We start from the raw sequence: 14451 nt of genomic DNA on the forward strand, positions 1-14451 counted from the left end.
ATTTCCCTACCACGGTCCCGGGTATAAACTACATCATCGCACGGCCTGGTGCAGCCACAGACACGAGTTATACCCTAGCATATCACTTAAGACTAGGTCTTCAGTTGTCTCCCAAGCCCTCTTCCTCCTTCCTCTCTCCTTCCCATCCCATCGCCTTCAATGGCTGTGGAGACGGAGCCTCTTCTTCTGAAGTTGCCACGCAGACCCTAGCGCCCAGTCCTCAGACCTTGACCCACCCCTGCATTCCTGAGAACAGAAACCATCTGTTAGAATGCTGACACTTCCTCCCCCTGTTTGAACTTCCTGTGTCCTCTTCCCTTCGTATTTTCTGTCCTCTGTCTCTGAGGAAGAAACATCAGCTTTGGTTTCAGGGTCATCCCTCACCTGCATTTGAATGTCACGTCATACATCTCCCTGTGACCCTCCCTCCAGTCACCACCCCCCACTCTCCGGCAGCATTCATCTCTCCCTTTCTACTTCCCCTTTCCCCTTTGGGCTCAGACATGCTCACGTGACTTCTACCTCTAAAATACCACTCCTCAGCTCTACAAGCATTCAAACTCCAGGCTCAAATCACCACCTTTGGTTGAAGGCATGAGCACAGGATGTGAATTCATATATGGGTTCAAATCTCAGCTCCATTACTGACTGGCTGGATGATACTGGGAATAGCCAAGACCTTTCAAAAGTCTAGGGAGGGGCTGTTGCTTCACTCACAGTAAGGCAACCTTGGAACTGCACCATCCTCAGGAGATGGGCCTATTATATTTATTTAGAGTAGAGGAACCAAGTAACTTGTATAAGTTCACACAGCTAGTGAGGGCAGAGGTGGGACCCAGCCTATTTCACACCAAAGCCCTCATTCTGTCTCCCAAGAAGGCTGAAGCTCTGGTCCTCAGTCCCTTATCTATCAGTATCAATATCGTGCCTTCCTCTGGGCCTCCTGTAAGAACTGAAGACAATGATGTCATGGAAAGCATCAGCATACTGTCTGGCTCGCTACAAAAAAAACATCCTCAACAAATAGTGGTGATTACTGTGGGATTACTGGCCATACACACCTCAAAATTCTCTCCTCCTGGCTTCCACGAAGCTATGATCTTCTGGTTTTCCTCCTGCTTCTCTGACCCGCCTCTTGCATCATGCCCTTCAGCTTATCATTTAAATATTGGCCTTTCCCAGAGTCCCTAGTAGTTCCCTTTTCCCACATGATGTCACCTATGCCTGAAGCTTCAGCCAGTACCTCCCAGAACCTCCACACTGCCGCCTGCTTTCACAAATTCACACCTCCCTCCCCAGACCTGTTCCTCCCCTGTGCTCTCCAATCCCAACCAAGGTGTTCCCTGAACCACAAGCCAGATCTCACTGCTTCCTTCCTTAGAAACCATCAGTAGCGCCCCCCACTACCAATGGACTAAAATGTAGACTGTTTGGCAAGGAAAGAAAGTCCCTCATCATCTGGTCCAAAACACCTTCCCCGCTGCCTCCGGCAGCCGCGGTCTACGGGAAAGCGACTCTCCTGCCTGTCCACCCTGAGATCTGCTCTTCCCCCCGGCCAGTCATCCCCAGGTGCTCTAGCAGTTCCTGGCAAGGCTTCGTGTCAGAACCCTTACTGTCCTGGGGGTCATTTCCATACTGGCTCCACTGGTCAAGTCTCCACTTTAAAACAAAGCCCAGAAACCAACAACACTCCTGGCACTGAGGGAAGCTATCCACTCCAGTGTTCTGAAAAGTACACTTCTCCTGACTCACCGTGTCCCCTCCATGCCTGCCCGCAGGCCCCGCCAGGCTGGCCTCCACCTGCAGCAGGGCCACCTGGGTTGCTCAGGAACTCAGTGTGCTCACCGGGCACCGACACGACCCGGGAGTCTCTGAGGCGCACATTCCTCTCTACTCGGGACTGAAAACTCCAGAAGGGCAGGGACTTGTATCTGTATTCTAACCTCCAAAACGTGTAATGCCGTCATGCCCTTCACCCCTCTGTAGGTCATATAAAAGATGGGCTTCTGTGAACTAACTCCTCCCTTCCCTTTTTAAAAGTCTACACACTTCAAAAGTGAAGTATAGGCGCAGAGTGTACTTTGCTGCTCAGGGTCAAGCAACAACACTGATGAAGGGCCCTCTAAATGTGGGCGATATTCCATGGCAGTAGGTGTCGTCTGGCTGAAAAGATGAGTTCTCTAAAAGAGAATTCTGGCGTGTATATTGGAACAAAGCTTGACTGAGAATTCAGACACAAGAAAGGGGAAGCACTGAGGCGAACCGGCCCCTTAGCGTCTTATACCAGGACAGTTATTTATTCAAGCGTGAAAACTGGGACATCATTCTCACTGTGCTAATTGGACAAAGAAATGAGATATGCAAATATTTTTTAAAAGTCTACTCACTACAACATTCTCACCAGATGAAAGTTAATGAAGAAAACACAACCCACGCTGGCACCAGCACCATCGCCCAGAATACCCGATCTGTGATGTCATCCCTGGGAACAAAAGTCAGCTTGGAGTCTAGGGCCACCTGCACAAGCTGGAGACAGTTTAACCCTCAAAATGTCACATAGACCAGGTTAGCTCAAATGTCAGAGGTCACTCAAGCAAGAGGCATGGAAGTTTCCAGAAACGTAAGCTGTTGCGCTTTGAGGCCTGTCCAGCATTCCTCCAGTGCAGCCTCAAAATGGAGGGTCTTTAGGAAGAGGAGTTTGGTAGGTACACTCTGGGGCACCACACTGCCCTGCCCCACGCACGCTGTTTGCTCTTGTCAAGCTACCACACCTGGGGGTGTCTGTCTTCCCGTCTGTAAACCGGGAGCCACGATGGAGCTTCTGTGAGCTCTGCATGAGAAAATGCACATGGAGCAACCGCACCTGGCTGGCTGTGGGCCGTCAGCAGAGGCCCGCTGCCTCCCTCCACCTGGACCTCACTACAGTAAAAGTGCCTGTGAGGAGCTGGGATGTCCACAGGGCGGATTCAGTTCACAGGTATTTACTGAGGTTCTCACACACATCTAGAGGTGTGTGACACCCCTGCCTTCTCATAGCTGACAGTCTAACAAGCAAATGAGAAGCAGACCAGCTTCCACCTGGGGCCGCAATAAAGCAGGAGCTGGGAGAGCTCAGCAGGGAGGGCAGCCCCAAGGGCAGCGGGCTTCCTGGGGAAACAGCAGAACAGGTGAATGAAAAACAGAGGGGTCAAAGGGTCATGGGCACAGGAATGGTCTGCCTAGAGCCCAGAGGTCTATTTGAGGAACTGAGCTAAGGTCTGTATGGCTGGAGAATGACATCAATTTCTCTCACTCAGGAAGAACTCCCCTCAACCCAGCTCCTCTGCGGTTTGGGGCAGCAGGGCTGCTCTCTGGCGCTTTCATCCTATTACACAGCTGTCTTGAGGATGAGAAACTGTCCCCAAACTTTGGAGTCATCTGCCCAGAATAGCACTCGAGTCACACTGACAATGTCGTCAGACCCATGAGCAACCTGCAAGTGTGAGCCCGGAAGCGAGGGGGCTCTGCAGGAGATAAAACAGCCGCTGCCCAAATACACACCTGCCTGGACTGAAAATAGCCCCATGTGGGCAAGTTCAAAGTTGTAAAACAAAGGCCTGGGAATACACATAAAAATAAAGAATGTTTGTTTTAATTTTTTTAAAACATTCAGATCAGGGTTCCAGTGCCCTTAATACTTTTTAAATGCCCCCAGTGACTCATATCTGATACCCACAGAGCTGTGTCCTACACTGAATTTTTCCTCCACCTTCATCATGTACCCATCCATCCATCCACCCATCCTTCCATCTAGCCAGCCAGCCTACCCACCACTAACAAGTGCTTAACTGAGTGCCAGTCCCTCTTCAAGGTCGAGAGTGGAGAACAGTGACCAAAAAGGGAAAAATCCCACCCTCTTGAAGGTGATATTCTCAATGACTACCTTCAGAAGTTGGGGGCTCTAAGCCACCACACCAACTTGCCTCTGAGCCTGCTAAGCAGAAAATAAAGGTGGTTCCACAGAGGCCCTCCCTGCCCAGGGCCCACCTTGCAGGCAAGAAGTGCCTGTTCCTCAGCTTACCTTCTCCTGCTCCAGCCACCTCTTCAAAGGGAGGTCAAGTCCGACCCAGAGGGCACTTCCTATTATGCAGGCAGGACTGCCCCATCCCTGTGTGGTACTCTGGTAGGGCCACGTATCCTGCAGGGCCAGGCACTGTGCTTCTCACTGGGCACGGGGCAGCACACACATTTTGGTAGAACACCTTAAATTTTTAATCCTTTCTTTACAGGTTACCTATACCACTTTGATTAAGACAAATACTGTGTGATCTCACCTTTAATAGGAAGCTAAACAACAAAATAAACAAGCAAGCAAAATATAACCAAAGACACTGAAATAGAGAACAGGCAGACAGTGACCAGAGGGGAGAGGGGAGGAAATTTCAGGGGAAAAGGGGAAGGATTTACAGGAACATATATAAAGGATACATAGACAACAACTAAGGGAGGGGTAGAAATGGGAGGGAGGTGGGGAGCACTGGTGTGTGGGCTGGGATGGGACTAAAGACAGAAAACTGTACTTGAACAACAATTAAATAAATAAATTTTAAAAACTGTTGATTATTAAGTATTTAAAGATAATTCTGAACATAATGCCAACTGTGAATGACCTTTCATTGTCGGGAAGTTTTCCATACGTAAAGCCAAAGTACTATTTTATCATTTGAAATATATGTACATGTATGCATATGCGTTATTAAATACAATCATGATTTGTTTGAGGAAAAAAGAAAACTGTAGAAACTTAGTAGCTGCCACAAGCGGGCAGCAGGCAGTGGCACGTGTCCCTTTCCCACAGAGAGCCCCTTTGGGGGTGTCTGAGTGCACTGCCCGGTCTCTGCTCCCACTTGCACTCGCTGGAATCGACTGCGGCCGATTTTAGTCCACAGGTCACTTTTCCCCATATTTCTCTGCAAACTCTTCAGCATTCTTACAGAATTTTTTACAATCCTTAGAGTATTCTTCAGCTAGGTCAGTCCAAAGGGGGTGCTCGGGCTGGGGGGTCTTTCACCAGTGCTATGAGGGACTGTATTACTTGGTCGGTTTGGGTTGCTGGCTTCCAGTTTTCAGCACTAATTACTGGCAGACAGACCTGCCCCTTTTCATCGATGTTGGGATGACAGATCTTTGTTTCAAACATGATCTCCAGCTGTTTGAGTGGGTACTCTGCTGGAAAGTTGATTTTGATCCTGAGGGCCCCCTTATCGTATGGAGGGCTGTCAGGAACAATAAGCCCTTGCCAAGTCAATAAAGTAGCTTCATCCACCTGGATGTTATGGAAGTTTTTCACTCTACATTTGCAGATTTCTTCAAGCTCCTTCATCAGCTTCCTGCTGGCCACCATCTTGGGTCTGGTGCTGCTGCCTTCCCAGGCACACACATTTTAAATGTAAACAACAACACCTCCTACTATGGTCCCTACACTGGGTTTTCTGAGGCACCCCTACCTGGCTGTTTTTTACCTTGATGTGTCTTTTTTTTAAAATATATTTTATTGATTATGCTATTACAGTTGTCCCATTCCCCCCACCCTTTATTCCCCTCTGCCCTGCACACTCCCTCCCACCCACTTCCCCCCAACCTTAGTTCATGTCCATGGGTTGTACATGCAAGTTTTTTGGCTTCTACATTTCCTATACTATTCTTAACCTCTCCTTGTCTACTTTTTACTACTGTTTATGCTACTTATTCTCTGTACCTTTTCCCCCCTTCTCCCCTTTCCCCTTCCCCACTGAAAACCTTCCATGTGATCTCCATTTCTATGATTCTCTTCTTGTTCTAGTTGTTTGCTTAGTTTGATTTTTTCTTTTGCATTTGTTTTTCTTTTTAGGTTTAGGTGTTGATAGTTCAGTTTGTTGTCATCTTACTGTTCATATTTTTTATCTTCTTTTTCTCAGATAAGTCTCTTTAACATTTCCTATAATAAGGGTTTGGTGATGATGAACTCCTTGAACTTGACCTTATCTGAGAAGCACTTTATCTGCCCTTCCATTCTAAATGATAGCTTTGCTAGATAGCGTAATCTTGGATGTAGGTCCTTGCCTTTCACGACTTGGAACACTTCTTTCCAGCCCCTTTCTGCCTGTAAGTATTCTTTTGAGAAATCAGCTGATAGTCTAATAGGAACTCCTTTATAGGTAATTTCTTTTCTCTTGCTATTTTTAATATCTGCACCTTATCTTTAATCTTGGGTAATTTGATTATGATGTGCCTTGGTGTGTGCTTCCTTGGGTCCACCTTGTTTGGGACTCTCTGAGCTTCCTGGACTTCCTGGAAGTCTATTTCCTTTGCCAGATTGGGGAAGTTCTCCTTCATTATGTTTTCAAATAAGTTTTTAATTTCTTGCTCTTCCTCTTCTCCTTCTGGCACCCCTATAATTCACATGTTGGAACATTTAAAAGTTCTCCTGGAAGTTCCTAAGCCTCTCCTCATTTTTTTTTTTAATTCTTGTTTCTTCATTCTGTTCTGGTTGAATGTTTCTTTCTTCCTTCTGCTCCAAACCATTGAGTTCTGGTTTCCTTCCCTTCACTGTTGGTTCCCTGTACATTTTCCTTAATTTCACTTTTCATAGCCTTCACTTTTTCCCCTATTTTATGACAGTACTCAACAAATTCTGTGAGCATCCTGATTACCAGAGTGTTGAACTCTGCATCTTATAGGTTGGCTATCTCTTCATCACTTGGTTGCATTTTTTCTGGAGCTTTGATCTGTTCTTTCATTTGGGCCTTTTTGTGTGTGTGTCTTGGCATGCCTGTTACATAGTAAGGGGAAGAGGCTTAGGTGTTCATCAAGGCAGGGCAACACTTCCCAGGGGCATTGGTGTGTTGTGGCACTGTGTATGGGGAGGGGTCCAAGGGGGACAATGCCACTTGTTCAGCTCTCAGCTGGCTTTCAGTCACTTCCACCACTACCCACAGGCAAATTGGGCCCTACTGGTTCTGATTCCCATGTGGGCAGGTTTGTGTATGTTCTAAGACCCTGTGGGTCTCTCTTGTGAGGCTTGGAGTTTCTCCCACTGCCTCAATCCTCATAGGACTTTTCAGTCAGAGGTTTTGAGGCTTTATTTTCCTGCATTGGAACCCTGGGCTGCATGGTCTGTCTTGCTCTCCAGTTGTTCCTCCCAGTTTATCTGCACACAAATGTGGGGCCGCCTGCTCCACCAGCTGCCACCTCGCCTGGTCCACTGTCCATACCTTGCCATGAATCCTCTCCACCAGGCTGCCCGTGTGTGCCCCTCCTACCAGTCTGGATGGATGTGTCTTCTTTAACTCCTTGGTTGTCAGGCTCCCATACAGTTCAATCTTCTGTCAGTTCAGGTTGTTTTTTTGTTTTTAAATTTGTTGTTGTCCTTCTTTTGGTTGTGTAATGAGGCACAGTATATCTACCTATGCCTCCATCTTTGCCAGAAGTTCCCTGCATGGCTTCTGTGCAAACTGAGAAATAAACAGGGAAAGAGCAGACATGAGACAACATATTACCTTTCTTATTGATTCAAGTCAGGTGAGAGAAAACGGCTGGGGGAAGCAATAGAAGAGCTTGCTAACACCCAGTACTGCCTCAGACCCACTTGCCCGTGCAGTCCTACAGCACTGCACAGGGAGGCCCCCCCGGGGAGACAGAGCCTTCCCTGAGGCCAGCCCTTAATACCAGTTCCTTGAGGAAGGAGGAAGGAGGAAGAGGAGCAGGTCTACAAAAGCCCCAGGTCTTGTTATCAAACTTCCCAGTGAGATGTCTCACTCTGCAGTCCCTACAGCAGAGTCAGTAAAGGGTGGTGTAAGCAGTTGTTCATTTCAAAAAAATTTATTTCTTTTTTTTAGTCTTTTTAAAAGATTTTATTTATTTATCTTTAGAGGGGAAGGGAAGAAAAGAGGGAGAGAAATATCAATGTATGATTGCCACTCATGCATCCCCTGCTGGGAACTGGCCTGCAACCCAGGCATGTGCCCTGCAACCCAGGCATGTGCCCTGACTGGGAATTGAACCATGGTTGTTTGGTTCGCAAGCCTGTGCTCAATCCTTCTTTGCACAGAAGCCATGAGCTACACCAGCCAGGGCTCAAGAAAAATTTCTATTGACAGAAGCAGAGGAAATGCCCCCTTCTTAACTCCATGGATAAATTCGAGCCACACGATCACCAAAGCCAGACCTGCTGTCATCCTTTGTCTCTCACATCCCATCAGCCCCAAAATGCTCTCCATTCTATTCCTGCAAAGACACCATATTCTCTTCCCCGCCCCTTCCACATCAGCTAAGTCTCCTGTCTTCTTTGGACCATTATCATCATCCCTTTGGTTCACAGGCTGGTGCTCAACCCACTGAGCCACACCAGCCAGGGCCCATTATCATCATCCCAGTTGCCAACACTTCACCCCTTTATACTCCACATAACTGCAATGCAAGCCTGTCTAAAATGCAGATCGGATCATGTTCTTATGGTGCAGGTAATCCTTCCTTCATAGACTCTCCATGGCTCATGAGTCCTTTTCTGTTACAGCATCGGCTCACCCATCAGGTTGGTCAGAGTGGTGGGTAACTGCACAACCCCTCAAGCCGCCATGGACACTCTGGCCGTGTTAAGCCCTCTGTTCGTCCATAGTGGGCTGCAGTGCTTTGTCCCTCTGTGTCTTCATGCACGGTCTCCCCTCTGTCTAAGACGTCCCTCCCCCCACTTTCTGTACCAACTAATTTCTACTCGTCCTTCAAAAGTCATGTAAGGCCTTCGAGGGACTCCAATGAATGGTTTAACCTAACCCTGGTGGCCCATGGTACAGAACTAACCCCACACGGACAGTCCCTCTGTCTCCCAACCCTTTCTATCCCACTAATCAAACCCACCCGACCCTAGTGTAAAAGTAGATGATTCAAGGAACAGAACTCTCAAAAGCAGTCTCCAGTTGTTATCTATAGAGAGGTTACAGAACCAAGTGCATCTAAAAAAGAAAAACATAACCCTATAGAAAAGGGATAGATAAAAGAAAGAGCTCTTCAAAATTAAAAATAATTATACAAATAAAAATGTGTAATCAAGAAAATATCCAGAACATACAGCAAATTCTGTTGAGAAATAAGGGGAAAAAATAAAAGCCAATCAAGATAAAAATTTCAACCTCCAAAATAATCAGTTGAGAAAGTGGGAAAAAAAATTATCAAAGACTAGTAGGAAAAAATTCCCATCATGCATAGAGATACTAGTTTTCAAATTGAAAGAGCCTACTAAATACCATGCAGGATAAATGAAATACCAGACCTAGACATGTGATGGAGAAATTTCCACAAACCGAAGACACACAGCTTCAGAAATGAAGTGCAGGCCTTACACAGAGGACTTCGTGACTTTCCACCAGCAAACTTCAGGCTTAGAAAACAACCGAGCAACAGCTTAGCGGTTTTAAGATTTTCGCCTTAGAAGTCTCAGCTGAACTATCAATCAAATGTGATAGCAAAATACAGATCAGTTCATACCTGTAAAGAATCACAATGTAATTCCATACATCTTACAAAGGAAGATGTTTATTCTTACTTAAGAATAAACTACAACTAAACCAGAGAGAAACTAAGTAAAAGGACAATAGGGGATATAAGAAAAAGTTGAAATACTCCCAGAAATCCAGTGCAAAAATATTTAGGTGATGACTGCTGTACATCAGGCTTAAAAATAATAAACCAAAATTAAAATAAGAAATCAGAAGGCTCCACAAGACCTCCAAGGAGAATTACGCAACAAACAAAAGAAGCAAGAAGCTGGAAGTTGTGATAATATGGTGATGAAGACATGTTTCTACTCCCAACGAGAAAACTGAGGCAATTGGAAACTGCAGGAGAAACTGAAAAACTCTACAAAAACACAATAATCTAAGTATCGAGCAAAGGAAAATATGATGTGATTTGGAGTAATTTATGGAGTGAGAAGTGATTCCGTCTGACCTTGTTCTTCAGAGTGGAAAGGTGTGCGACACCAGACCTGCGCAAAGGAAACGGAGCCTCGTGCACAGCACAGTTCCACAGCGAGCACTGCTCCACAGCCCTGGCCATGATGATGTGACCTGAAGTCCGAGGTTGGCCTGCGTTTACAGAATAAAATGTAAATGCCTCTGCCTCAGCAATATGAAAGTCAGCGGCCCAGCCAGCAGAGGTGGGGAGCAGATGGAAAGGAGTCAGGGCTGACTAGATAAGAAATGGGGGTTTGAGAGCATCTATAGGTACTACGGCAATCCCTAGAACAGTTAAAAATGATAGTGTAAAAATAAAAAAGTGTGAGGGGAAAAACCTGAAAGCGGGGACAGAGGTAGGGTGTCGCACTAGTGAACTTGGCCCTCCTGTCTCCTAGCACAGGTGTGGAAGTGTCGCGGCCTAATAACCAGCAGTGGTAATGCACAAATCCTCCACCGACCATCGCTTTGCTCCTCTCCTTAGTGTCTACAGGGGAAGGTGGAGGCAAATCTAAACAACTCGGTTTGCTTTATTAAGTCTAAGGAAGTGTGAACTTTTCTGACGTACTAAATTTCATTATAATGGGCTAAGGTATTCAAAATTATTCTATTGGAGTGGGCCCAACGTTGAACACTTATTAAACGTTCACTATAGACAAACATTTTCCCCATAAAAGAACACAGAATATGAAGGCTGGACCAGCCCCCTCCCCTCCCCCCCCCACTCCCAACACACAGAGGCTCAGGACCACAGTGACACATGGCTATTGGAGTCAACAGTGCCACTAAAAACAAAATCAGACCCCAGGTCACAGCGGGAAAGCCTGGATATTGGCCTAGTGGCTAACCATTTGATATTTTCGAAATCCCAGTTTGGGCGCAGTCTTTATAGTTTGAGTGTAGACAGCAAAGTTTTTAAATCTTTGGTTTGTTTGCTTTGGTTTGGTTTGGTTTAGTTCAGTTCGGTTAACCAGAGCAAATGCAACTGCGCACCACAGAGGTCTGGGAGTCCTGGTGAGCGGGGTCTCAGCCGGACTCAAAGAACTGCTGACTTGGGAATCACAAAGGCAGCCACAGGGTGGGTGGGGGCTGGACCGGACACCAGCCAGTGTGGTATGTAACCTAGGACTCTCTGCTACACCTTCCTTTACACCAATTTCCTCATCTTGGAAAGGGAATCATGACAGAACCTGTCACAGGGCTGCTGTGATGACGAAAACAGTGATGATGTGGCCCTGCCCGGGTGGCTCAGTTGGTGAGTGTCGTCCTGTGAACCAAAAGTTTGCAGATTCGATCCCCAGTCAAGGCCTGTATGGAAGGTAACTGATTGAGGTTTTCTTCTCTCTCTTTCTCTTTCTCTCTCCACCTGCTTCCTCTCTCCCTCAAAAACAAAAACAAAAAAACAAAAAACGTATCCTCAAATAAGGATCTAAAAAAGGAGTGATGATGTGTCAAGTGCTCCGAACAGGCCTCTGAGACAGGGACGCACTCAGTACAAGTCAGTTCCCTGCTGGAGGGGCTCGAGCCCCCTTGCCTTCCGCTGAGGGAAACTACTCACCTGCAGGAACAAAGGACTGGAGTAAGGAGATGCGGAGAGAAAAAAGGACGGGGACCCACACAAGCACCTGCACTATGTGGAATATCAAGGACAGCAATCCAGCCATTAATCACCACATCTGACCTTCAGGGCAGCACAGACAATACCCCCCAAAGGCAAGCAGCAGGGGTTCCAAGGAGAGATGAAGCGCCTCACAGCTCTAGCCTGGCAGCCTTTCCACCTGGCCCAGGTGAGCAAGTGGCTAGAGCCAACAGAAGCAAACCCCCACCCCACGCAGGGCCCAGGCCCAGGGGACCTGAAAGCAGTCTACACTGGCAACAGCATCACTCCCTCCCTCCCAGCTGCCAGGGTCACAACCCAGGGTTTCAGGAGACTGGGGTTTCCTACAGCCCTGCCTGTGCACTGAGGACTTGGCTGAAGGAAGCTCTGTTCCTTGAAACGCTGTCACAGCCACAGACACTGAACATTTCTGGGCCACATCAAATGGGAGGGATCCCCGAAACTCTCCTCTCCTCCAACACAGAGCAGCTCCGCAAACTGTGCGCTCTCGGGCCATCCATCGGCAAACGTGGCCTGGACACCTCATTCACTGGAGAAGGGCCGGATGCTGACTCCAGGTCTCTGTGCCAGAGAAACCCAGAGGCCTGGTTCAGGGGCGTTTCCATGGGAGATGTGCACTGGATTATAATCTCGGGGGTCCCCTCCAACCATGAAAACCCCATGAATCTCTCTGTATGAAGTAGTCTTCTCAACACCACCCCTCCCGCCAGCACAACCCCAGAGAATTCCTCATCCAGGAAGTCCTCCCAGGGCTGCAGCCCTGAGGTGCACACCTGCCCCAGGCCACCTCTGCTCACTGCCCAGTGTCTGTGGGAGGAAAACATTCAACCCATGCTCACAGACTTGAGGTAAATTAAACTTGCAGTCTTTCAAGTCTCCGTTTGAAACAGCCATGTCATGTGAAATGTCCACTACAAATAATAGTTACCTGTGACTGTGCTGGATCTTTAGCTCTTCGGTCTTTGGAGAACAAGGCAACAGGCCTCTTTTTTTTTTAACAACGAATGTTTAGATTACAGTAAGGAAAAATAATCTGCAAGTCATTATTGGTATTTGCTACCCTCTGGTGGTCAAACCTATTTCTACACCAGAAAACTGGAAACAGTATGTACTTCACAGGTGACATCTCTGCAGATCATCCAGGTCAAAGCCTTCATGCTCTGGGACCTCCACAGCCTCTGAGAAAGTCCTGCTGCTCTGCTGTGTGTGTGTGTGTGTGTGTGTGTGTGTGTGTGTGTGTACACCAAAGAAAGAATAATGTCAGCCCAGGTCCAAGGGCATGAGCTGTGTCAACCTGTTTCCTCAAAGCACACATAATGCATCCAGAGTCGAACATGCACCTGACACAGGATGAGCCTCCATGAGAACAGCTAACTGGCCGTGTCGCAAGTGTCAACAGAATAAACATCAGCCTTTGCTTCATTGATTGCAATGACGCACACACTTGAGTACCATACATTTTCAAAACATTACTCTTGGGGACCCATCACACCACCCTTCATTACACCCACTGTTTGGAGAGCAAAGGTCTCACTCGTTATCAGAGTATTTTCATTTCTCTCCAGCTGAGTGCAACCCCACCCCCACACTGAGCCCTGGAATATACGAGGTCCTAACTACAGAACAGGGCCAGGCTCTGGAGGGCGGGGGATGCCTCTGGCTTCTCCTTACACAGTTCTGCCTGGGAAGTTTTTCTAAAATATGGTGTCCATCAGGTAGGCAACTGCTTTTCTCTAGAACATCCCACAGCTCCTAATTCGAATCTGACAGGATCTCATCACCATTATGTTCACAGGCCTCATAGCAGCACAGGTGAATGGGGGGACGGGGGGACGGGAGAGTAAAAACATTTCCAGGATGCTTAGTGCTCTATTAGGCCCTACCCTGAGACTAAGCACAAAGACAGGATCTCTGCCCACTAAATGTTCTGTTAATAATTATAAAAATGAGATCAATCTAAATGACAAGACGAGATGAACATAAAGTGATTCCAAAAGAAAATAAAAGTAGGTGACCTCCTAAGAAGAATTAAAACCGACAGACCCCCTGATAATGAGACCGTGGCAGCCACAGAAATTGAGACTATTAATTGAAGGAGGCTGAGTGAGCTTCGACCCAGGTGGAATGTCAAACTTTGACACAAGCTGGCCTTCCCCCACCCCAACCAGCGACTCAAGTGCACAGACACTGGCTGCAAAGCCAAAGCCGGAGCCAGTAGCAGCGTGAGAACTCTGATGTCGGGGACCTCTCTGGGGAAGAGTTGGAGCCTGGAGATGGGAAGTTCCAAAGCAAGACCAGAGGGCAGCAGACACACGCAGCCTCGCCCAGGGCAGCACAGGCCCCGGCTACTGCACCACCACCTGCCGTGTACAGGGCCACCTCCGACACAGAAGCACCCTTAGATGCCCAGACCTCCTCTTTTTTGTTGTTCTCAATTCTCCATGAATGCTTACATTCAGGTCTCAGAAATGTCATCCGATGGGGGGAGACTCTTGAAAAGGTGGACTCTACCACCTTCCCGACCCCTCATTCATGTCCAACAGCGCTCGCTGCAGAAAAGGCTATGTGTCTATCACAAGCTCTGAATATCCTCCTTCAAACCAATTTCTCCCCTTTGCTCTCAGCCTCGTGAGATGGGAAGAGGTGCCCACCATCTTACACATGGCAACATTTTATGACTCCCAGGTATGGTCTTTCAGTCTCTCCTCTCTCAGGGCCGCATGTCCTTCACTGAACCCCAGGACAGCCACAGGGCACAGACCCCACTGCTCCCCATCCCACACACACGTCCCACCATGACCACTGCCTCTTTCAGCTGCATCCACACTCCACCTCACAAGTCTCCACCCTCATCTCCAAGCAGCT

At 47.6% G+C, this 14451-nt stretch overlaps 1 protein-coding gene and 1 pseudogene across 1 annotated transcript in view; both read right to left on the reverse strand.

Annotated features, from left to right (window-relative positions):
* Positions 1–14451, reverse strand: part of ACOXL (acyl-CoA oxidase like) — a 263368-nt gene that overhangs the window by 230436 nt on the left and 18481 nt on the right.
* Positions 4918–5383, reverse strand: LOC118994171 (ubiquitin-conjugating enzyme E2 L3-like; annotated as a pseudogene).

The sequence above is a fragment of the Sturnira hondurensis genome, unplaced genomic scaffold (genome assembly GCF_014824575.4).
Source record: "Sturnira hondurensis isolate 20B ecotype Veracruz unplaced genomic scaffold, ASM1482457v3 Scaffold0009178, whole genome shotgun sequence".
NCBI classification, from domain to species: Eukaryota; Metazoa; Chordata; class Mammalia; order Chiroptera; family Phyllostomidae; genus Sturnira; species Sturnira hondurensis.